The sequence below is a fragment of the Pinus tabuliformis genome, chromosome 6, assembly GCF_031772625.1.
Source record: "Pinus tabuliformis cultivar Carrire ecotype Pingquan chromosome 6, CPIR1, whole genome shotgun sequence".
Classification (NCBI taxonomy): Eukaryota; Viridiplantae; Streptophyta; class Pinopsida; order Pinales; family Pinaceae; genus Pinus; species Pinus tabuliformis.
Genome location: NC_142292.1, coordinates 1,098,664,621 through 1,098,689,757, shown reverse-complemented (window position 1 = coordinate 1,098,689,757; position 25,137 = coordinate 1,098,664,621). Strand labels below are relative to the sequence as shown.

Sequence of the window (25,137 nt, the reverse complement as noted above, 5' to 3'; positions counted from 1 at the left end):
TGTGAGTTGATGATTTCAATGTGTTGAATTTTATGGTCCGCCTTTATAATATTTCATTTGTACTTGTAATATTGAAATATGAACTATATTTGTAGAAGAAAAAATTATTTGAAGTATGTGCTTCATGCTTGCAAGAAAATATTTTTTTTAATTTGTTTTATATTGAAGAGAAATTTTATAAGGCATGTTTTTCATGACCTTATGTTAAGTGAGAAAATGAAAGTTTGAATTTGCAATTTTGGCACCACAAGATGCTCAAGTCAGTGTCCCAGTAATGAAGTCGGCCTGGCCCAAGAGGCACCTATTTGACCTCCTCCAACATGTATAAATAGAGAGCACTTGTCTCCACTCCAAACACAATTTGCATCACATCTTCAAGAAAAAATCTGATCTGAAATAGCGAAGAAGGTTGAGGAAGGAGAAGGACGAGTCAAAGGAGGAGAAGCTGAGCCCTAGAAGAAGACACTTCGCACGTGTGATCTCTCTCTGTTGCCCTCACATGTGTGGTCGATGATGAAATTTCTGTGGTGAAGGTTTGAAATTCTAAGGCAAAGGAGAGGTCGAAATTCAGCCCTAGTGCGAGCTTGAAAAGAGGCATCTTGAAGTATTTTGATGAAGCTTTGACTTGGTATATTGGGCATCTTGTGGTTGTCATCTCGTTGGTTAGTTGACTTTGATGTATCTCTTGTTGCATTAATTCTCTAAGGAAAAGGTTGGCTGGGTTTTGTTGATTTTCTAGTAGCATTCAAGACTAGACAATTTTTTCAAACTGATAACCACTTCCAGTGATAAAATTTAGAGCATTCCAATCATTAAGCAGTTACACATGAAAAAATTCAACCATTAACTGCTTGAAAAGAGGAGCAATAGAGATCATGGTAAACAATGAGACAAGGGGCACCAAAATTTATTGGGACAAAACCCCACAAGTGGGAAAACCCGATAATCTTTCCTTATGAGAGAGAGTTCAATTCATCAAAATGTACATTAAAATATTCCAGTCAAAATGCCAGTCTCTGACCTCAGTAACTACCAAGTGAAACCAGTGAAATGAGAGAGAAAAGTCAATGCACTATTCAAAGTCAAAGTCTACAACAAAGGGTTGGATTTCGTCCTGAGGCTTCTGGTCAAAGGGCTGAAATTCGGCTTGTAATACCTCAAAAAAATCTTGGTCAAGGTGCAACAGTTGACCTGTGGTCATATCTTGGTCAATGGTCTAGAATAGGGGTAGATCTTCAGTCAACAATAGTCAATGTATCATAGAAAATATCAGCCTCCAAAATCTAGTCAAGAGCTCGGTCAAATAGAGAGAAATGAATCGAGTCCACGCCGGTCAAATAGATGTCAAATATGCTAGTCAAATTCTCCTTTCTCCTTGCATGTGTGAACATATCTTCTTGTGGTGGTCGAATGAGTGAGATGTGATGGATGCCAAATGAGGTCAATCGAATGCCAATATATATGTGTGCTAGGAGGTGGGTTTTGACCTTGGGGTGAAACTCCAATAGGCGGGGCCGACTTGGTCAACAAGAAAATACATAATTTCTCCTTTGCTTTTTCCAATGCAAATACCAACTGAAGCTACCAATTTTCAATACTCCCTCTTAGCTAGGGAGGTACTTTTCATTCTCTCTCTCTCTCTCTATTAAAGTTGGCAATTAGGGCCAAACTCCATGTGGGTCATCTTATTTATGGCAGCTGATATTTTTCTTGGATTCCTCTTATCGAGAGGTGTAGGATTGATCTAACGATCATCCGATTCCGACATGTATTCATGGAGATATGAATTTATTTGTATTTCTTGAAAATTTGTCAAGGTCAGACAACAAGTTAAGTTGTATTGCACACCCCCAAGTAACCTCAACATTGCATATAAAAGGAGGAGACATTGTGTCTCATTTCACTCACTCTCATCCTCTCATCTCTTGTCTCTTGGTATACACAAGGAAGGAGGACGCAGATCTCTTGGGCAGCATTGAAGAAGGACATAGATCTCTAGGGCATCATTGTGAGGACGCAGATTAGGGCAGCGAGGACGCAGGAGAGTACAGCCATCTGTTTGGGGTGATTTAGGGCTGCGTTGACTAGTGTCTTACCCTCTTTCACTGTGGCTTTACATGGGCAGCCTCTCCTAGGCTAGACGAAGTGCTGCATTGACTTTTGGAGGGCTGATTTGGGACAGCATTGACTGTGTAGGGTTGGCTGCAAGTTGCTGTAGCTTTCATTACTGATTTATCCTTCTTACTTGGACTGTTTTTGGCTGCACATACTTGCTGTTGGAGGCCGAGTTCTCCTAGGATATCTTAAGGTCATTGGTGAGCTGTTTGACCTGCTTTGACCTTGCTGATTTGATTTATGCTGCTGCTGTTATAAATCACTGATTTGTGATATTGTACTATCTCTCTCTGCTGAATTATTGAAGAATATAGAAGAATTGATCAAAGGGTTTCTCCGCATTGGGGTTTGTCCCTAGCTAGCCGCCACATCTTGTGTCTCTTGTCTTGGCTTGTCTTCTATTGATTTTATTTATGTTCTATCAACATTTTATTTATATGTTAATGTGATTGCTATATTGAGAATTGACATTGGGCTAATAAGAAGAATTGAAGTAAATTTCTCAAAGTATAGAACATACCATAATTTAACATGGTTTCAGAGCTAAGGTGAAGACAAAGCCCAAGCAAGAGAAAGAGCAGTCATCGAAGAAAGTTGGAAAAAGTCAAAAGGCTTCATGGGTTCCTCATCACACTTCCCTGCCGAAGACAAGCTCCGTGAGAAGTCTGACTATCACGGATGGAAGATGTCTCTTGATCTGACATTGAAAGAGCAGGAAGTGTTGGATTATGTGAGAGGCAGAATTACAAAGCCTCTTTCAAATGCACCAGCTGCTACAAGGAAAAAGTACACTAGGGGTGAAGTCAAAGTGAAGAAGATCATCCAGGGCTCTATTGACAAGCGTCTGGTGGCCTATGTTTCCAAGTTGAACACCTCCAAGGAGATCTACGATAGACTGGTAAGCTTGTTTAAAGTTCGTGATGCAAATCAAGTTTTTTTTCTCAAAACAAAGCTGAAGGATATTAAGAAGGGCAAGGACGAGGATATTCAATCCTATTTCTTAAGGATCACTGAAATCAAGAATGATCTCCTATCGGTTGGAGAAGCCATTGTTGACAGGGAACTAACTAGCACTTCTCTTGGGGGTTCCCATTCGAATGGTATGTATTTAGAACCACTCTTCTCAACAACAATTGAATTCCAGGATTTGAGGAATTGATGGCCAGATGCATTCAAGAAGAGACAAGGATGGTGGAGCAAGAAATGCCTTCAAGCAAAGGCAACCCCATTGCTTTCTCCTCTTAAGCTAAAAGGAGAAATAGTTCTGGGTCTAAATTCAAAGGAAATGCTGGATCGAAGGGTGGAAGAAAGGGAAGATGCTTTGCTTGCAATAAATTTGGCCACTATGCGAGGGAATGTCCAAATAAGAAGGACACATCTCATGACGATGATCAGAATCACTCTTGGGGCAACTCCAACCTCAATCAAAGGAATGGCAGGTTCAATGGCAAAGGAAAGAGGAATGCTGAAAATCAATGAAGTGGTCAACCCTCCAAGAAATCAAGGAACTCCAGGTATGAATCAAATGTTGTTAACAATAAGCAAGATGAATATTATCTGATATCGGACCTCTCCACTACCTCTCCTCTGAACTCATTGGGCAATTAGCTTATTGATAGTGGTGCCTTAAGGCACTTCAGTAGTTACAAAGAAGCTCTCTCTAATCTGATAGAGAATGAGACAAACTTGGAGATTATTCTTGGAGACAATTCCACCTATCCCGTAAAGGGTGTAGGGAATGTTACTCTTCAATTAAATCAGGGTAACACAATTCATTTGCAAGAAGTCCTATATGTACCTGATCTCAAGAAGAACCTAGTGTCCATTTTGGCAATGGAAGACAAAGGCTACAAGGTGGCCTTCATTGATGGCAAGGTACATGTGTGGAAAAATAATTTTAAAGATGCTTTCATTCTTGGGTTTCGAGTTGACTCTTTATATCAAGTTGGAGGAAGTCTATTGGGAGTCATGTCTTGCGACACATCTCTCCAGTCTGAACTATGGCACCGAAGGTTTGCCCACCTTCATTATAAGGCTCTACCCGATGTGAGGCAAATGCTGACAGGGATGCCCGATTTCAAAAATAGAGCATGAAGGTGTATGTCCGGGATGTGCTGAAGGAAAGATCAAAAGGGTACCGTTCCCCTCAAGCCATAGCAAGACCTCTGACATTTTGCAATTGGTTCACTTCGACATATTTGGTATGATGCCCGTGAACTCTTTGGGAGGATATTTATATTATCTCATTTTTATAGATGACTATTCTCGCAAGACTTGGATATACTTCTTGAAAAAGAAAGATGAATTGTTCTCCTAGTTGCGTCACTTCAAAGCCTTGATCGAGAATCAAACCGAGAAGAGGATCAAGATCTTAAGGACTGATAATGGGACCGAGTATGAATCCAATGAGTTCCATGACTTTTGCAAAGTGGTTGGCATTAAGAGGGAGACCACAACACCATACACTTCTAAGCAGAATGATGTGGCAGAAAGGAAGAATCGTACAAATGTGGAAGTTGTTCATGCCATGCTCCATGATCACAGGCTTTCGAAGTTTCTATGGGCCGAAGCTGCGAATACTGCTGTATATGTTCAAAATTGATGTCCTCATCAAGCGTTGGATTCCAAGACTCCCGAAGAGATGTTCACTGGCCAGAAACCTAATGTCTCTCATTTTAGAATTTCTAGAAGTCTCGTATATTTTCATGTGCCGAAAGAGAAAAGGAGCAAATTGGGTGCATTTGGAAAGAAGGGAATCTTCATGGGCTATAGCGAAAATTCTAAGGGCCATAGAATCTATGTGGCCGGTCAAAGGGAAGTCGAGATTAGTCATGATGTCACTTTTGACGAAGATATGGCTCTTAGCTAGGTTGACAATCTTCCTATTCTAAGGAAAACTAAAGAAGCTGACACTAGGAAGTCGGATGAAAAGGAAGATGAGACAATGCCTAATGTGGAAGAACCTATGGATCCTATTGATCCCCCTCCGCAAGAGCCTTCCTCTTCTAGGAAGAGGCCCTCATGGCTTAGGGGGACACTTGATGATGCCGAAGGACATATTGCACCTAGAGGGACTTTCCGTGAAAGTAAGAAGCCGACCAGGTATTAGGGATACTTGACCATTATGAGCACCATCATTCAAAATGAGCCTTCATCGTTCGAAGAAGCCGTGAAGCATCAAGTATGGAAGGATGCTATGAATGATGAATACGAGTCCATCATGAAGAATGATGTCTGGAATGTGGTTCCCAGACCCTAGGACAAAACAATTGTCACCTCGAAGTGGCTTTATTGAAATAAAGCATGGAGCTGATGGGAGTGCTGAAAAATATAAGGCTCGCTTTGTTGCTCGAGGCTTCTCTCAAAAGGAAGGTGTAGATTATGGCGAGATATTTGCACCTGTTGCCCGATACACCACCATCTGCTCGATCATAGCCCTTGCCGCTTTGCAAGGATGGAACCTACATTAGATGGATGTCAAGACCGTGTTCTTGCATGGTTCTATTAAAGAGGAAGTCTATGTGGAACAACCTGAGGGGTTTGAGATTCATAATTGAGAATCTCACGTATGTAGGTTGAAGAAAGCTCTCTATGGGCTGAAGCAAGCACCCTGAGCTTTGGGATTCACTAGGAGTGAAGCCGATCCAAACCTTTACTTTAAGGTTGAGGATGATAAGCCTCTCATATTGGTGTTGTATGTTGACGACCTCTTCCTGATAGGTGCAGAGCCTCTCATTCACAAATGTAAGAGGGAGTTGGCTTCCGAATTTGAGATGAAGGACCTAGGACTAATGCACTATTTCCTAGGGTTGGAGGTCTGGCAGAAGCCAGGAGAGATTTTCCTATCTCAAGGAAAATACGTGGTGAAGATATTGGAGAGATTCGGTATGGTGGACTGCAAGCCCGTGACTACCCTGATGGAGCTTAACTTCAAGAAGTTATGTGGTAGTGTTGCCGGACCTGCTTTGGGAAATGCTTCTGAGTATCGTCAACTCATAGGAGCATTGATGTTCTTGGAGAACTCCCGTCTGGATATATGTTTGCAGTCAACACATTGAGCCAATAACAAGTAAATAAATAAAATAAATGTAATTATTAAATAATCAGATATTGGTTATGTTAAATAGTCATTAAGTTAAGTGAAAAGGCATGTCTAAAATACATGCCCAGTCACGAAAGGACACCTGCTTAGGTATACACGCGGGTCCTCATTGTAACATTTGATCATCACTTATACATTTTATATATAATAAATTATTAATTCAAAATACCTCTTGTGTATTTTTACATTCAAGTCAACAAGCTATCAATTTTTATGCTCCATACACAAGGAAGGAGGGTGCAGATCTCTTGGGCAACTTTGAAGAAGGATGCAAATCTTTAGGGCATCATTGTGAGGACGCAGATTAGGGCAGCGAGGACGCAGGAGGGTACAACCATCTGTTTGAGGTGATTTAAGGCTACTTTGACCAACGTCTTACCCTCTTTGACCGCGGCTTTACATGGGCAGCCTCTCCTAGGCTAGATGAAGTGTTGCATTGACTTTTGGAGGGCTGATTTGGGACAGCATTGACTGGTTAGGGCTGGCTGCAGGGTGTTGTAGCTTTCATTGCTGATTTGTCCCTCTTACTTGGACTGTTTTGGGCTACACACACTTGCTGTTGGAGACCGAGTTCTCCTAGGATATCTTAAGGTCATTGGTGAGCTGTTTGACCAACTTTGACCTTGCTGATTTGATTTATGTTGCTGCTGTTATAAATCACAAATTTGTGATATTGTACTATCTCTCTCTCCGCTGAATTATTGAAAAATATAGAAGAATTGATCAAAGGGTTTCGCCGCATTGGGGTTTGTCACTGGATAGCTGCCACATCTTGTGTCTCTTGTCTTGGCGTGTCTTCTGTCGATTTTATTTATGTTCTATTATCGTTTTACTTATATGTTAATGTGATTTCTATACTGAGAATTGACATTGGGCTAATAAGAAGAATTGAAGTAAATTGCTCTAAGCATAGAACATACCATAATTTAACACTCTCTCTCTCTCTCGATCAATCTCCTGATCAATCCATTGGGCTCTCAGTAATAACCCAAGGGAGTGATCAAATGGAAAAGTCTCATCATAAGGAAAGATAGATAACATCAAACTCATCCCATAAGCCAAAACCTAATGGCATCAAGGTCAACACCTAACTGACCATGGGATCAATCAATGAGACCAAACTCTCCAACCATATGCAATGGTTTCTCAGTCAATCACAATGACCCAAGAGAGTAATCAAAGTCAATCTCATCGATCATCCCACTGGTCTCTCAGTTCAAACCAGTGACCCAAGAGAGAACTCATTACTCAACGTCAATCTCCCCAACCACCCTACTTGTCTCTCAATGAAACACAATGAGTCAAGGGAGTAATCAAGATCAAACTCTTCGACCATACCAATGGTCTCCTGGTCAAACCCAATGACCTAAGAGAGTACATAGGGTCAATCTCCTCAACCATAAACTATTGAAAATTGGTAGCTTCAATTGGTATTTTCGTTGGCAAAGCAAAGGAGAAATTATATATTTTTATGTTGATCAAATCGACCTCATTTGCACAAGTCGGCCCCACTCATTAAAAGAGTTTGACTCGAAGGTCAAAACCCACATCCTCGCACATGTATATATTAGCATTCAATTGACCTTATTTGGCATCCATCCATCCCATCTCATTCGACGAACACAAGGAGTTATGTTCACATGTGTGAGGAGAAGAAGAAGAAGATTCGTTTTGCGTTGACTAGCTATTTGACTTCTGTTTGACCAACGTTGAATTTGGTTTGTTCCTCTTTGTTTGACGGAGTTCTTGACTAATTTTGGAGGCTAAGTTTCTCAGTGATTCATTGAATTTGTTTGGCCGAAAATAATCTCTGTTTCTAGGCCCCATTGACTAAGGGTTGATCGCAAATCAACTTCTATTATTTGACTGAGACTTTGATTGAGATATTGCAGGTAGAATTTCAGCCCTTTGACCAGCTACCTCAAGCTGAAATTTGGCCCATCTGTTGTAGACTTTGACTTGGATAGTGCATTGACTTTTCTCTCTCATTTGACTAGTTTGACTTGGCATTTATTAAGGTTAGAAATTGGTATTTTGATTGGAATATTTTTATGTACATTTTGATGAATTGAACTCTCTCTCATAAGGAAAGATTTATGGGTTTTGCCTTGGTCATTGACCAAAATTTTGGTGTCTCTTGTGCTCTCTACTGCTCTATTGAAGAAGTTAATGGTTGAAATTTTTCATGTCAGTGCTTAATGATTGGAATGCTTTGAGTAGTCTAATTGTATCATTGGAAGTAGTTATCAGTTTGAAAAATTGTACTATACTTGATTGCTCTAGAAAATCAACATGGTATTAGAGCTGAGGTGAAGAAAGGAGCTTGAGATCACCTTTTTGAGGAAGCCCTAAGTAGGCCTAAGTGCTAGTTCAATTTGCAAAAGAACAAAAGAATTGCTTGTGAGAAGTCTGAAATTATCATTGTGGAAGTTTGAACCATTTTGAGAAGGTAGAAAGTTAGAGATCCTTCATCCATGTGGAGTAGACAAGTCCGAGCCTCTTCTCGCTATGAAACAAGATCTGGAAGTGATCAAGTCTAATCCTATTATATCTGTGGAACCATGATGTCTTTGGAAAGAAGCTACAAGTCTGAGCTTATTACTTGAGTTTGCTAACCTTGTAGAAGTGATCAAAGTATCCAAAAAGTTTCGAGTGTACTACTAGAAGTCTATAAAAGGCTAAGAGGTTCGAACTCTTATCTCTATGAAAGAAATCAAGAATCCAACCTCTATTCCTGTGGTACAGTCAAGAAGATCGAGACTATTCTTAAGGAGGAAGTCTGAAGCCCACTCTAAGGAAGAAGTCCAAGAGTGTCCAAGCCTATTTGATCCTCTCTGTTGTATGGACTGACCTCTAATAGAAGGAGTCCAAATCTCTTTGAGATCATAAGCAAGGCCTATAATAGATCTTGATCTAATATATATATTGTGAACAATTGGGAGACATTCTTGAGCTAGTGGGCACCTGTGGAAGATTATCTTGATGATTCTCTAAGGAATGGTTTTAGCAAAGATGAATGACAAGCTAATGCCCAAAGACATGATAAACCTGATCTTTCAAGAATCATGTCCAATTAAAGATAGTGAAGTTTTTTCAAGGTTCCCTAAAAAATGATTTAGCTTGAATATCATCCTTGTGTGAGTTTTGCAAGATGTTGGGAAAATGTTAAGAAATTTCTAAAGACTAACAAACAAGTATCCTTTTGTGCTTATGAACCTTTGTGGTGTGAAAGGATTTGTACAGGAAAGAAGTGTTGAGAAAAGTCCATTGAAGCAAATCCAAAAATCAAGGTATCTACTTATAACTCTTTTGGTTGGGATCAAGGTTGCGGGGGAGTGGCTCCCCCCCCCCGAACCCGCTCTCGAATCACTCTCCCTTTTGGAGCGCCCAGGGAGCGCACTCCCGAAATCGCTCCCACATGGGAGCGAATTTAGGGAGCGAATCCAGGAGAGAAATTTTCGCTCCGTAGCCTTTTTTGCAAATTTTTTTTGTAGTAACATTCCAAATGCAATTTATTTTCAAAGAAATAAATAATTTTTTAGCGGGGCAGCCTAATTATCAAGCCTATGGCCCTAGTATTGATACGCGATTCATGGTAATGTTAAATTCTTAAAGTAAAAGTGACATTCTACTTAATCTTCATTTTCATCTTTCTACTTAAAATTTTAACATTACCATGGAATGACTCAGGATGTTTGAGAGTGGTTCCGACCTCATTGGATTTCATATGGAGAAAGTAGAATTTTAAATCTCATTCAAAATCCAGCAGACTTATCAGTTTTTCAAGCTTTCAAGGTTGGGGGGATGCAATGTTTCCATTGGATTTTGTCATGTATTAGGGCATGGAACTCGTATTTAATGAAGTGCACCAATCCCTCTATGTACCTTGATGTTAGTGGCATTGGTTGTCAAACTCCTCTATCATGACCCTACTAAAAATGTAACTATCACTCAAACAAATTCTGGACTTGACATGCTATGTTTTTTCTATCTTATGTTAATGAGGGTGATATTAATGACAAAGATCTTGATTTTCCAACAAGACTCAAAAATTAGACATTTCTCGCGGCGACAAGAGACCCAAGCATTAGCAATAGATAATAGATTTACTTGTCTTTTCCAGTTTCTAGTAGTTTTTATAATTGTTGACTCTTTCATATTTATTATGATATTTTTTGTAAACAATACATGACAATTTAATTTTGAAGTTGGCAATTATAACTCATTGGTAATGAATTATGAATATGATGCTTTGTGAAAGTTGAAAGTTCTTTCATTTCATTTCATTTTATAGCATTTCATTTCATGTTAGATATTATTTGTTGTAATGGTTACACTTAGCTTACAAGTACAACTTTGATGATCAATAATGATAAATGCTATATATTGAATTTTGAAAGCTTGAAAGTTTAAAATTGATGAATCATGATTCATGAAACTCAATATGTTGTATGTTACTAACTTGTGGACGTGGTTGATGAAGATAATAACTTCTAAATGATTGTTGTTATATGGTTCAATCTATGTTTTTTGTTGACATATATGCATCAATATATATCTATATATATATATATATATATATATATATATATATATATATAAAGAATGCTCCGAGATTCGCTCCCAAACCGAGAGCTTCTGAAAATGTCGCTCCTGCTCCCAAGTAACCTTGGTTGAGATCATGTTTCTCTTAAAATATCTGTGATAAGACCTTGAGGAAGATCTTGCTTGAGTCTTCATACAAAGCACATTACAAGGATAGATATCTGAAAAATAATCCGAAGATTGATGTCTGCGTGAACTCTTTGGATGTGAGGTATGAATAACCCTTGTTTAGAGGAGGACGAAATGAGGGTTTGAGTTTTGCATCATAATATTCTTTGGAACTAATATACCTCAACCTGAAGACTATGTTTATATCTTATAAATTACATGCATTACCTGAACGACAATGTGCTTACATTTAAAAATGAGTGGTAGGATACATTCAAGCTGATACGGGCTGATCCTGTGTATAAAATACTGAAGTCACCAAGTCTGAAATTGAAAAACTACAAAGATTACCATCAACAATTGAAATTCAAGATTGAAGGTTGAAGTGTTGGACTTGAGGAAGTCTCTTCATCTGTGATGCATACTCGTCATGAAAATATTGTTTGTATATGACATGAAAAAGGGTCTGGGACATCTTTTCGATTCGAGCTATGAAAGAAGTTTCCCTTGTATCTTAAGATATGCAAGATTGCTTGGAGAACGATACTTTCTTTTATGGATGATCAATCTTATCATAACACCTTTTGATAGAATGAGAAAGGAGGCCGATTGCCTCTTCAAGGTTAAAATATAGTTGGAGCAAAGTTTACTTGATTGAGGAACTAGATTATGCCTAAGCTAGAATACATGATTGCTAAAATGGAAGGAATCGTGTGACTTTTATTGGAAAGTTACATGAAGGCAGGACATTACTTTGAAGTCTTGAACAAGGCTTGGAAGATGCCGAGCTGTCATGATATATCATTGAAAACAGAGTCAACTTTATTACTTTCTTTGAAAACCTTTCTAAATTTGAAGATGTCACTTATCTAAATCCCTATTCAAGTCGTGAAGACCAAAGTCTCTCTCTTGATAATGTGTAATGTCCCCAATTAAATTAATTTTGCTAAGATGAATTTCTATTTTGCAATTGGGTGTTGGGAAATATTTTGGCATGTAAACTTAGGAAAAGTGGGTGGAGGGAGTCCCCACTTAATTTTTGGGGAGATGGAGGCCACCAACATTAGAGAAAATGAAAGATTAAATTGATAGTGGAATATGGGGCCCACATAAAGTACACACTTGGGGAAGAAATAATTTGAATTCCTTGAGGCAAATCGAATTGGTGGAGGGACCCACAAGGAATGCATGGCCAACAATTATAAAAGGAAGGAATGAGGGAGAAATAGGGGTCTTTTGTCTATTTGAAAATTGAATTTGCCTTAGTTGTTTAGCTGAGCCAATATTGTGTTGTTTAGCACAAGAGCTTCCCAAGGAGAGAAGCTCAACCTTTCTTCGGTGGACTTCGAGTGCCACCCTAGGAAGGCTTTCCTTCATCACTAAGACTGGAAGAGGCATCAACTACAGGTCCCACACATTTCTGGAGTAGAGCATACAGTCTGGGAGCCACCCCTGCAGAGAGGGAGGGTTCACTGGTTGTTTGTGGAGTTGGGGAATTGATTGAAGAAGCTACAGGAGTGTTCTTTGATCATTTTCATGAGTGTGGAGGGCAGCTACAACCAAGAGGACCAACCTACACGCAACTCTCACTTTATCATACACAAGGCTGCATCATCTCCTCCATGACTGTGCAGTCATTGGAGTGAGACTCTTTTGGGGTAGCATCATCCGGGGGAGTTTGGAGCTGGGGTGTTGGGAAATCATTGGGAGGGCAATTTGAGGAGGATTGCTAGAGTTTGGAGAGAAGAGATTGACAGGAGTAGCCACAATAACAGAATTCGAATTTGGTGGAGGGGCAAGCTATGAAGGGTCAAATTTCGAAATTTGGAACTAAGGGAAACCGATTCTGGGTTTTGGGCAAGGAGCACTCTCCTAATTTTATAGAATTATCTGGGCACTCTAGAGTGGGGACAAAGTCAAGTAGCAGTGTAGTTTTGGAGATGAGCACAGTTTTCTGGAGGTGTTGATTATTGCACCCGTTTGGCTTTCTCGTATTCATCACCTGGTGCGTGTAGCTTGCCTTGTGCAAGCTCAGGTGCAATTTCTCCAATTAATTTGTACCACAACATATATTATTAATAAAATTTGGCCAGTTTGGGGATTTGCAGAAATTTTTGGTTTATGTGTATGCATTTATGAAATTTTCTATGTTATTTATTTGTGCATGTCTTTGTTATCATTGTAAAATTTCTACTAGGAATATTACAGTGGTATCAGAGCATGATCTTGGCCAGTTGTGGAGTATCCAACAAGATCATGGAAGATTTGGGCATGTATGCACTGTGATGGGTGAACTATAGACAAACCCATGGCTCAAGGGAGAGTGACTATCATTGAGGGAAAATGACCCTCACCCACTTTGATGGTTCAGCAAGGAGTTCTGTCAGAAAATGGGTACAAGAATTGGACACATATTTCTAGCTAAACCCCATGAGGGAGGCAAACATTATTAGACATGCCACTTTGCACTTGGATGGAGATGCTATGGAATGGTGGTACCGAGGGCTGATCCCTTTGGGTCATATACCTGTCACATCCTACAAAGAGTTCACAGAGAGGCTTGTGGAGAGATTTGACCGAAAGGACACCAGACCCCCTCAAAGGGAGTGGATAGGACAAGGAAAGCTAGAGAATGAGACCAGGAGGCATTTCTACTAGTGGAGACCAGGCTTTAGATGTCAAAAGCTCGAGGAGGAAGTTGAGCAGGAGGACATGCAGGATGGTGAGGGGCATATTGATATACCTGGTGTGGTGCAGAAGTCACCATTGTTGGAGGCCTCTTTGGTAGCTCCAACTGACACCTCGGTTGAGGGAGTAGAGCATACACTCGGAGGGCCATCTATTGATGAGATGCCAACAGTTGATGAGGTACTCAGTCCTATGACCCAGTTCCTAGACGATGATCGCCCATAACAGGTTGATGAGATGCCTAGAGGCATACTTGTCATTGAGGAGGTACTAGAAGAGATAGAGGGGTCCAGAGTGGTGACCGATTTTACAGAGGATAGTCGCCTTCCACAGTTTCATCAGTTCTGGGCTAGCCTTCTAGCGTTAAGAAAGAAGGCCACGACAGTGCGAGAGGCCATTCTACAACAGAATGAGGAGTTGGAGGGTATGCGAGCGATTTGTGCTAAGTTAGCGATCAAATTGACTCACATTGGGGAACAGTTGGGTTCCCTAATGGTTCAGTTGGAGTGCACATTGGAGCGATGGGGCAACCCTACTCAGAGATTGAAGACCAGTAGCACTAGTAGGTTACCACTACACATTGGAGAGGGAGAGGCAGAGTCACCTCGACATACTTTATGTGTTGACCATGATGGTGAGATGAGGCGACATGAGTTGCGCAGTGTACATCCTTGGCAGGATGGAGGGTTAGTTCCATGTACGAGAGTTTATGCTCTCAATCCTTCCCTTGGGGTTGGATGGCGAGAGATATTGAGTTGGTATTTGGTGGAGCTGGCTAGGAGGTTAGATGCATCCATGGCCACAGCTCAGCGGAGGCTGTGGATTACCAGAGGAGCTCGAGGGCCAAACTGTTGTTGGGATCCAGGTGGGATTCTCCATCACATCGTGGAGTCAGTAGGTCATGGTAGCAACTACGTGATGGACTTGGTGGTTGGGTGCACACACCTTTTCATATCCCCTTCAGAGTTCCTGACAATAGTAGTGACAGGATGGATTGGCAGAGGAGCAGGCAGATTTCATGAGTTGTCATGGCATGTTGGGTTGACATGGGATCGTAGGATGGTTAGACTACTTTGGAAGGAGTTGGTAGGAGGAGGTGGCATCGTCAGGCCACCGAACAGGGCATCATATGGAGACAATGCTTTCTCATTGATGTATTGGGCACTAGAGCTATTGAGGTTTGACATGGTAGCGTTAGTCTCGATTGCATGTGAGGAGTTGAGCCACATAGGTGTACCTGCACAAATGAGGAGGTGTAGATCACATCGTGGTGGGTGTACTAGCAGAGTGGCGGATGCATGGGCACATATAGGATGGCCTATGGTACAGGTGGCATGGCACTGAGAGTTGACATCTAGTGGTGCATGAAGTTGTGCCACAGAGTTCAGGGCTATGTAGTGGAGTGTTGGAGTGTGTATTTGTGTGCAACAGAGCATGATGATGCACAATAGTTTATTGAGGTGTTTTCACTAGAGAGATCTCTTGACGAGGGCATCAGGAAATCCTTTAGGTTTGGCGCACTCAAATTTGGTGAGCGAGTTGATCATAGGGTCGACCGTGAGCTTCCCTTTATCACTCACCAGCATTGCACACTGATGTCGGGGACTTTGATATCGTTCCTTGATGCTCTCATTGCGAGCAACAGAACCCAAGAGGTTCATCTGAGACAGTTGGACGGGGCACGGTGCATCAGGAGAGAGGCTTTCCAGCTGTGGCATATGGGCAAGGCGCGGGTTGGTGGATGCAGGCTTGGGGGTAGTCCAATCTTCTGTAGAGGTAACACTTGCACCGCACTTGAGCCCACACTCAGGGAGAGGCATGACCCCCTTTGGGTGAGACATTCCGAGGTGTCTTAGGAGCATCCACAACAGTTTGTGGACCTTACATGCAGGCGAATGTTTAGACTCCAGGCGGTGTTGGGGAGTGCTTTTAGGAGGCAGGATGATAGATCCCACTGCGTGGTATGGCTGGCGCAGGGCAGGTTCGTATGCACCAGATTGGTTCGTGATGTAAGGAGGCCATATATCGATTGCACGCAGGGGCTTGAGATGTGGTACAGGTTGGCACCAACAGCTGTCAGGACTATGCCGCAGCCATTCTGGCTGTGGGATCTAGGGATTTGGCTGGTTGATTGGACACTTTGTTTCATGATGAGTAGGAGCAGGACAAAGGATGACCCAACTCCCACTTGGTTTGACACGCAGGGGAGCGTTGAGGTCTTTGTAGCATGGCAAGACTAGTTTTCCTTGTTGCTGCTACAAATCAGAGTGAGTGTTGGATGGGTAGGTCGTGACATCGTGGGGATTCTTGGGCTAGATGCATTGGGACTCCATAGATATTTTTCCATCAGGTCCCAGGAGCGGGGGATATAGTTTGCGCGTGATGGGAAAATCATCATGATTAGAGGTGCAATGACATCATGGTGGCACCCCTTTTGGACTAGCTTGGGATTTTGGCCTAGCAGGCTTAGCAGTTCAACTACAGGTGGAGGTGAGCACGTTTCTATAGGGGAAGGTCATCCATATCTTCCATTGGATTTTAGTGATTCGATGGTGGTGTGGTGGACTTCACGAGTGTGGCAGGGTGATCAGCAGGAGGAGATCAGGGGAAGCACAAGCAGGCGAGGATTCCATCCCACAAGGATTGGATTGCGTCTTCAGGGGTCTACTCTTGAAGTGCACGAGAGAGACTATTCGGTAGAGCAGTTTCACAAGGAGATGATCAGGATTTTATACTACCATGATGCTCTACTTAGTGGCAGTATGTAGGGGACGTCTGGTGCCTATGTTGAGTTGGACAACAAGTCTAGCAAGGGATGCCTCATGCTAATCAGGATGGCTTGGGATCCTGGCAGGACGAGTTAAAGATCAGGGATGGCTGAGTGGTACATTTGGGACCCCGGTATTGTGTGCAGAGACTGTTGGGGTCAGTCGATCGAGAGGGTGCTTGTTTAGGCATTGCTTGAGGACAAATAATTTTTGGTGGGGAGGACTGTAATGTCCCCATTTAAATTAAGTTTGCTAAGATGAATTTCTATTTTGCAATTGGGTGTTGGGAAATATTTTGGCATGTAAACTTAGGAAAAGTGGGTGGAGGGAGTCCCCAATTAATTTTTGGGGAGATGGAGGCCACCAACATTAGAGAAAACGAAAGATTAAATTGATAGTGGAATATGGGGCCCACATAAAGTATGCACTTGGGGAAGACATAATTCGAATTCCTTAAGGCAAATCAAATTGGAGGGACCTACAAGGAATGCATGGCCAACAATTATAAAAGGAAGGAATGGGGGAGAAATAGGGGTCTTTTGTCTATTTGAAAATTGAATATGCCTTAGTTGTTCAATTGAGCCAATATTGTGTTGTGTAGCACAAGAGCTTCCCAAGGAGAGAAGCTCAACCTTTCTTCAGTGGACTTCGAGTGCCACCCTAAGAAGGATTTCCTTCATCACTAAGTCTAGAAGAGGCGTCAACTACAGGTCCCACGCATTTCTGGAGTAGAGCACGTAGTCTGGGAGCCACCACTGTAGAGAGGGACGATTCACTGGTTGTTTGTGGAGCTGGGTTGTTGGGGAACTGACCGAAGAAGCTACAAGAGTGTTCTTTGATCATTTTCATGAGTGTGGAGGATAGCTACAACTAAGAGGACCAACCTACACGCAACTCTCACTTTATCATACACAGGACTGCAGCATCTCCTCCATGACTGTGTAGTCATTGGAGTGACACCCTTTTGGGGCAGCATCATCCGAAGGAGTTTGGAGCTGGGGTGTTGGGATACCATTGGGAGGGCAATTTGAGGAGGATTGCTAGAGTTTGGAGAGAAGAGATTGACAGGATTAGCCACAGTGACAAAATTCGAATTTGGTGGAGGGTCAAGCTATGAAGGGTCAAATTTCGAAAGTTGGAACTAAGGGAAACCCTTTTTGGGTTTTTCTGGGTTTTGGGCAAGGAGCACTCTCCTAATTTTATAGAATTTTCTGGGCACTCTAGAGTGGGCAAATCAGGGGGTGAAGTCAGGCAACAATGCAGTTTTGGAGCAGCAACACAGTTTTCTGGAGGTGTTGATTATTGCAGCCGTTTGGCTTTCTCGTACTCATCACCTGGTGCTTGTAGCTTGCCTTGTGCAAACCCAGGTGCAATTTCTCCAACTAATTTGTACCACAACATATATTATTAATAAAATTTGACTAGTTTGGGGATTTGCAAAAATTTTTGGTTTATGTGTATGCATTTCTGAAATTTTCTTTGTTATTTATTTGTGCATGTCTTTGTTATCATTGTAAAATTTCTACTAGGAATATTACATAATGTTAAGTGGTTGCAAGAATGTTTGAGTATAAGGATTGGGTCTGGATGTTGAAATTTATTGCAAGTATTTTGTAAAAAGAAGATCATGTTGTTACAATGATTTTATGAAAGAAGGGTTTCTTGATTTGATTACATCAAGGATCATCAATAATTCTAATAATTGAAGATCGAGGGTTTGTAAACCCTAGCAAGGAACAAGGCTTGGATAAGAAATTCCTAGGGTTTATGGACAAATCCTCAGGATTCATTGTTTCTGCTAATAGAAGAAACCCTAGTTCCATAAAGGAGGAATGACATCATGATGATGATGTGGATGAGGTTGATTTGCAAAGGCTAAAGATCAAGAGGGAGCCGACATGTTCTCAAAATATAAGTATCTTGTATCTCTCTCTTGACGAGCTGGAATTCTCCGCCAACAGCAAGGGGGACCTCCCTGGTGTAAGTTCCCAACTAGAGCCTGCACCGTTTGTGATAGGGGTCCCTTCCGGTATGTAGGCCCAGCTGCCATTCAGTTTTGTTGAGCTTGCTTCGAAAGGAGGCGAAATATAAACTCAATTGAAAGCATGTACCTCAATAAATACAAGGAAATAATTGACAAATATTTTATGCCACATAAACCATGAATAGCCAGACTATAAACAACATAAATCTTATGTAAATTTACTATTAGCAGGCTTCAAATAAGACTCATGTTTGCCCAGATAAAATGCTTAGTAATTGTAAATTAGTTCACAATGATCAAACATTTATGAGCATAAACAAAGGTGCAGTCAAACAGATTATACCAATACCAAAGAAATAGTTCACCGGCATGAGCATAGAGTTAGTGAATCAAATACCATTCATACGAAGCAACACAAAGTTTGGAGTATGAGACAACATATGAGGAAACCGCACATCAAAGAGCTTTCAAGAACATCCGATCCATCAAGTGAAGAAAATACTCATGGCATTAGAACATAAAAGATCTAAAGAATCCAATAATGGAAATGTACAAATACTCCTTGTATCAATTAGAAGGACATAAATTCTCTTAAGTAATGTATATATATCTCCAAAAGAGTCCTTCTCCTAAGCGCCCCCCTTACAAATGAGGCATGAGAGTATATTTATAGGGTGAGAGTGACTCTTGGCCTACCCTTGACACTTGAACTTCCTCATGACTTTTCATCTACCTGGTGACTTTTGGTATTCCACATGACCTTTCATATTCACAAACATGTTCTATGCTACTGTAGAAGATGGCAATATCTATCTACCTTCCTTCTGCCTTAGAACTTGCTTGACTTCAATATCTGTTGTTGACCAAGATCATGCATTTCCGCAACAATGATCCTTTGGGTCATTTTAGCAAAAATAGACTCAAGCGTTTGCAAAAATGACAGGGACTTGCCTTCGCCACTTCAATCCTACACATGTACAAAATAATAAATTAATCATCAAGAAAAAATGTACTTTGATGAAATATAAGATATAAATATCACAATTAATACGAGCCAGAATTTGTAGCCTTGACATCTCTTGCAATTTCATGGTCACAAATCTATGCGTTGATACGTTCCATGTCTTGGCATCAATCGTTTCTTTCCTTGAGTGGTTAGATTATCATTGTTATATCACCTTTCACACTCCTTTTCATCCTCGTCGTACATGCTGGGCATTGTTGCATTGTGTTGTTTTTAAACATTTGCAAAGGTACTAAGTAAATGGCCAGGTAAGGCCTATATTTATAGTCTTAGGTCGCGCATGTGGGGTCGCATGGGTCGCAGAACCTGATATAGGTTAGTGTGTGACCTTTGTGACCCATGCGACCTGCAACCTATGCAACCTGCGACCTATATGACATGCGACTTTTGCGACCTATGCGACCTACGACTTGTGCAACCTATGCGACCTTTGTGAGTCGCGGAGTCGCATAGTCGCACGAGGGACTGACGGTAATGAAGGCGACTTTGCGACTTTGCGACTTTGTGACTCGGAAGGTCGCGAGGTCGCATGATAGTTGAGCAGTTGGAGGTGCGACTATGCGACCTTGCGACCTATGCGACCTATGCGACCTTGCGACTTGTGCGACCTTTGCGACCTATGCGACCTGCGACCTATGCACTGCAACCTGCAACCTTTGCGACCTATGCGACCTGCGACATATGCGACCTACGACCTATGCGACCTGCGACTTATGTGACTTGTGTGACCTGCAACATTTGCGACCTATGCGACCTGCGACCTCTGCGACCTGCGACTTATGCGACTTGTGCGACCTTTGGGACCTGTGCAACTTTGCGACTTGTGCGACTTGGTTTGGCTTATGAAGGAGACGTGAGTCTTTTCTAGACCTTTTTGGGGTTTCCCGGCTTCCGAATAGACTCTAAGGATGGGCGGTAGCTACGGAAAAGGTGGAGGGGTTCCAAAATTTAGAAGAGTTTGAAAATTTTGGAGGAAGTCTGATTTTTGTTCAGGGAAGCATTGACCGAGTTTGACCGAAGCTGCAGGAAAGCTATTTGGATAGCGTTTGACCAATGTTGACTCTTCTTGGTTGCGGATTGGGTTAGGTTGCCTCTCCTTGGCAGGCCACAATTCTAGACAACCTTTTTGACCCTTCGTTGACCAACCTTCATTGTGCTAGGGCTGGCTGCAAGCTTGACTGCTGTTGACCAAAGTTTGTTGGGATTTTTGGACTTCTTTGGGCTGATACTTCTTGCTGTTGGAGGCTGAGTTGATTGAGCTTTGACCAAGCTTGATTGGAGGTCAAATCTGACTTGTTTGACCAGTGTTGACTCTACTGGTTAGGGTTTGTTGTTGCTGTCATAAAAATTAGTTTTGTATATTTCTACTATCTCTCTCTCTCTCTCTGCTGAACTATTGAAGATTATAAGAAGAATTGATCAAGGGTTTCCCCGCATTGGGGTTTGTCCCTGGTTGGTGCCACATCCTGTGTCCTCTTGCCTTGGCTTGTCTTCTACTGTTTATGTTTATGTTCTATCTGCACTTTACTATCATGCTGATGTGATTTCTAATCTGGAAATTGATATTGGTCTAATAAGATATTTGAAGTAAATTGCTCTTAAGCATAGAACATACCAAAATTAACATGGTATCATAGGTTAGGTGAAGACAAAGCCCAAGCAAGAGTGAAAGAGCAATCACTGAAGACAGTTGGAAAGGACAAAAGGCTCAATGGGTTCCTCATCCCACTTCCCGGCTGAAGACAAGCTCTGTGAAAAGTCTGACTATCACGGATGGAAGATGTCTCTTAATCTGACATTGGAAGAATAAGAAGTGTTGGATTATGTGAAGGGTAAAATCCCGGAGCCTCCATCAAATGCACCGACTGCTACAAAGAACAAGTACACTAATGCTGAAGTCAAAGGGAAGAATATTATCAGAGATTCCATTGACAAGCGTCTGGTGGCCTACATCTCTGATTTGAACACCTCCAAGGAGATCTACGACAGATTGGTAAGCATGTTCAAGGTTAGTGATGCAAATCAAATTTTGTTCCTCAAAAATAAGTTGAAGGATATTAAGAAGGGCAAGGACGAGGATATTCAATCCTACTTCTTAAGGATCACTGAGATCAAGAATGATCTTCTATCGATTGGAGAAGTCATTCTTGATAGGGAACTTACTATCACTACCCTTGGAGGGCTCCCACCCGAGTGGTATATATTTAGAACCACTATTCTCAATAATGATCGAATTCCGGGATTTGAAGAATTGATGTCAAGATGCATTCAAGAAGAAACAAGAATGGTGGAGCAAGAAATGCCTTCTAATAGAGGCAACCCCACTGCTTTCTCCGCTCATGCCAAAAGGAGAAATAATGCAGGGTCTAAAGGTCATTTCAATGGAAAGCTCGGATCTAAGGGTGGAAGGAAGGGCAGATGCTTTGTTTGCAATAAGTTTGGCCACTATGTGAGGGAGTGTCCAAATAGAAAGGGCAGATCACATGATGATGATCACAATCACTCCAGGGGCAGCTTCAACAACAACAATCAAAGGAATGGCAGGTTCAATGGCAAAGGAAAAAGAAATGCGGGAAATCATGGAAATGGTCAGCCCTCCAAGAAAGCAAGGAACTCCAAGTATGAAGAATCAAATGTTGTTAACAATAAGAAAAATGAGTATTATCTTGTATCGGCCCTCTCCACTACCTCTCCTCTGGACACTTTGGGGAATTGGCTTATTGATAGTGGTGACTCAAGGCACTTCACCAGATGCAAGGAAGCTATCTTTAATTTGATAAAGAAGGATACAAACTTGGAGATTATTCTTGGAGACAATGCCACCTATCTCGTAAAGGGTGTAGGGGATCTTACCCTTCAATTGAATTAGGGTAACACGATTCATTTACAAGAAGTTCTATATGTACCTGATCTCAAGAAGAACCAGTGTCCATTTCGGCAATGGAAGACAAAGGTTACAAGGTGGCATTCATCGATGGAAAGGTACGTGTTTGGAAAAGGAATTTTAAAGATGATTTTACTCTTGGGTTTTGGGTTGACTCTTTGGATCAAGTTGGAGGAAGTCCATTGGGGGCCATGTCTTGCGGCACATCTCTACAATCTAAACTATGGCACTGGAGGTTTTCCCACCTTCATTATAAGGCCCTACCCGATGTGAGATAGATGGTGACAAGGATGCCCAAGTTCAAAGTAGAGCTTGAAGGTATATGTCCGGGATGTGCCGAGGGGAAACTTAAAAGGGGTTCATTCCCCTCTAGTAATAGCAAGACCACTGATATATTGCAGTTGATCCACTCTGACATATCTGGTATGATGCCCATAAACTCTTTGGGAGGATATTTATATTATCTCACTTTTATAGATGATTATTCTCACAAGACTTGGATCTATTTCTTGAAAAGGAAAGATGAAGTGTTCACCTGGTTCCATCACTTCAAAGCCATGACCGAAAATCAATTCGAAAAGAGAATCAAGATATTGAAGACTGATAATGGGATCGAGTATGAATCCAATGAATTCCATGACTATTGTAGAGAAGCTGGCATTAAGAGGGAGACCACAATACCATACACTCCTGAGCAGAATGGTGTGGCTGAAAGGAAGAACCGTACTATTATGGAAGGTGTTCGTGCCATGCTTCATGACCAAAGGCTTCCGAAGTTTCTATGGGGCGAAGCTACGAATACCGATGTGTATGATCAAAACCGATGCCCTCATCAAGCATTGGACTCCAAGACTTCTGAAGAAATGTTCACTGGTAAGAAACCTGATGTCTCTCATTTTAGAATTTTTGGGAGTCCCATATACTTTCATGTGTCGAAAGAGAAAAGAAGCAAAATGGGTGCCTCTGAAAAGAAAGGAATCTTTGTGTGCTATAGTGAAAATTCTAAGGGCTATAGAATTTATGTGGCTGGTCAAAGGGAAGTTAAGATAAGTCACGATGTCACCTTTGACGAAGATATGGCTCTTAGCAAGGTTGACAACCTTCCTATACCAAGGAAGAATCAAGAAGTTGACACGGGAAAGAAGGGTGAAAAAGAAGATGAATCGATGCCTGATGTTGATAAACCTATGGATCCTATTGATCCTCCTCCTCCAGAGCCCTCCTCCTCCTAGAAGAGGCCCTCATGGCTTAGGCAGACTCTCGAAGATGTCGAGAGACATATTGCACCAAAGGGGACTTTCCGTGAAAGTAAGAAGCCGACCAGGTATCAGGGATACTTGACCATTATGAGCACTATCATTCAAAATGAGCCTACATCATTCGAAGAAGCCGTGAAGCATCAAGTATGGAAGGATGCTATGAATGAAGAATATGAGTCCATTATGAAGAATGATGTCTGGGATGTGGTCCCTAGACCCCAGGACAAATCGGTTGTCACCTCTAAATGGCTTTACAAAATCAAGCATGGAGCTGATGGGAGTGCAGAAAAGTACAAGGCTCGCTTTGTTGCTCGAGGCTTCTCTCAAAAGGAAGGTGTGGATTACGATGAGATATTTGCACTTGTTGCCCGATACACCACCATCCGCTCAATCATAGCCCTTGCTACTTCGCAAGGATAGAACCTACATCAGATGGATGTTAAGACCACTTTCGTGCATGGTTTGATTAAAGAGGAAGTCTATGTGGAACAACCTGAGGGGTTTGAGATTCATGATCAAGAATCTCATGTATGCAGGTTGAAGAAAGCTCTCTATGGGTTGAAGCAAGCACCCCGAGCTTGGTATGAGAGGATCGATAGCTATTTGATGAAGCTGGGATTCACTAGGAGTGAAACTGATCCGAACCTTTACTTTAAGGTTGAAGATGATAAACCTCTCATATTGGTGCTTTATGTGGATGACCTCTTTCTAACTGGTGCAGACCCTCTTATTCACAAATGTAAGAGGGAGTTGGCTTCCAAATTTGAGATGAAGGGCCTAGGACTAATGCACTACTTCCTAGGGTTGGAGGTTTGGCAAAAGCCAGGAGAAATTTTCCTATCTCAAGGAAAATATGTTGTGAATATATTGGAAAGATTTGGGATGGTGGACTGCAAGCTCGTGACTACCCCGATTGAGCTTAACTTTAAGAAGTTATGCGGTAGTGTTGGCGGGCTTGAATTGGGAAATGCTTTTGAGCATCGTCAACTCATAGGAGCACTGATGTTCTTGGTGAACTCCCATCCGGATATATGTTTTGCAGTTAATACGTTGAGCCAATATATGGTTGAGCCTCATCACACACATTGGATTGGTGACAAGAATCGTCTGAGATATCTTCGGGGCACAATCACTCATGGAATGAGATACATTGCCAGGGATGTGAGGCTACATGGTTATTCTGATGCTGATTGGGCAGGGAGTATGGTGGATCTTAAGAGCACTTCTGGGTGTTGTTTCTCTTTGGGTTCTACTTCGATATCCTGGATGAGCAGGCAGCAGAAGTTGGTTGCTTTGAGCACCGCTGAGGCCGAATACATAGCTGCGAGTATGGCCTCCTGTGAAGCTGTTTGGTTGAAGAAGCTCTTCAGTGAGCTGTTCGGACATGTGCTAGATACCATCGTGATCCTCTGCGACAACTAGAGTGGGATCTGATTATCAGAAAATACCATATTTCATGATCGCTACAAGCACATTGATATCAAGTACCACTTTATCCGGGATATGGTACAACAAGGAGCAATAAGGCTCCATCACGTTGGGACTGATGAGTAGATCACTGACATTCTGACGAAGCCCCTGGGAAAGGTCAAATTCTTGA

The 25,137-nt window shown here is 41.7% G+C and overlaps 1 protein-coding gene across 7 annotated transcripts in view; it reads left to right on the top strand.

Annotated features, from left to right (window-relative positions):
- The window catches only part of PUX1 (plant UBX domain-containing protein 1), a 408,013-nt gene that overhangs the window by 357,999 nt on the left and 24,877 nt on the right, over window positions 1-25,137 (top strand). The window lies entirely within an intron of this gene.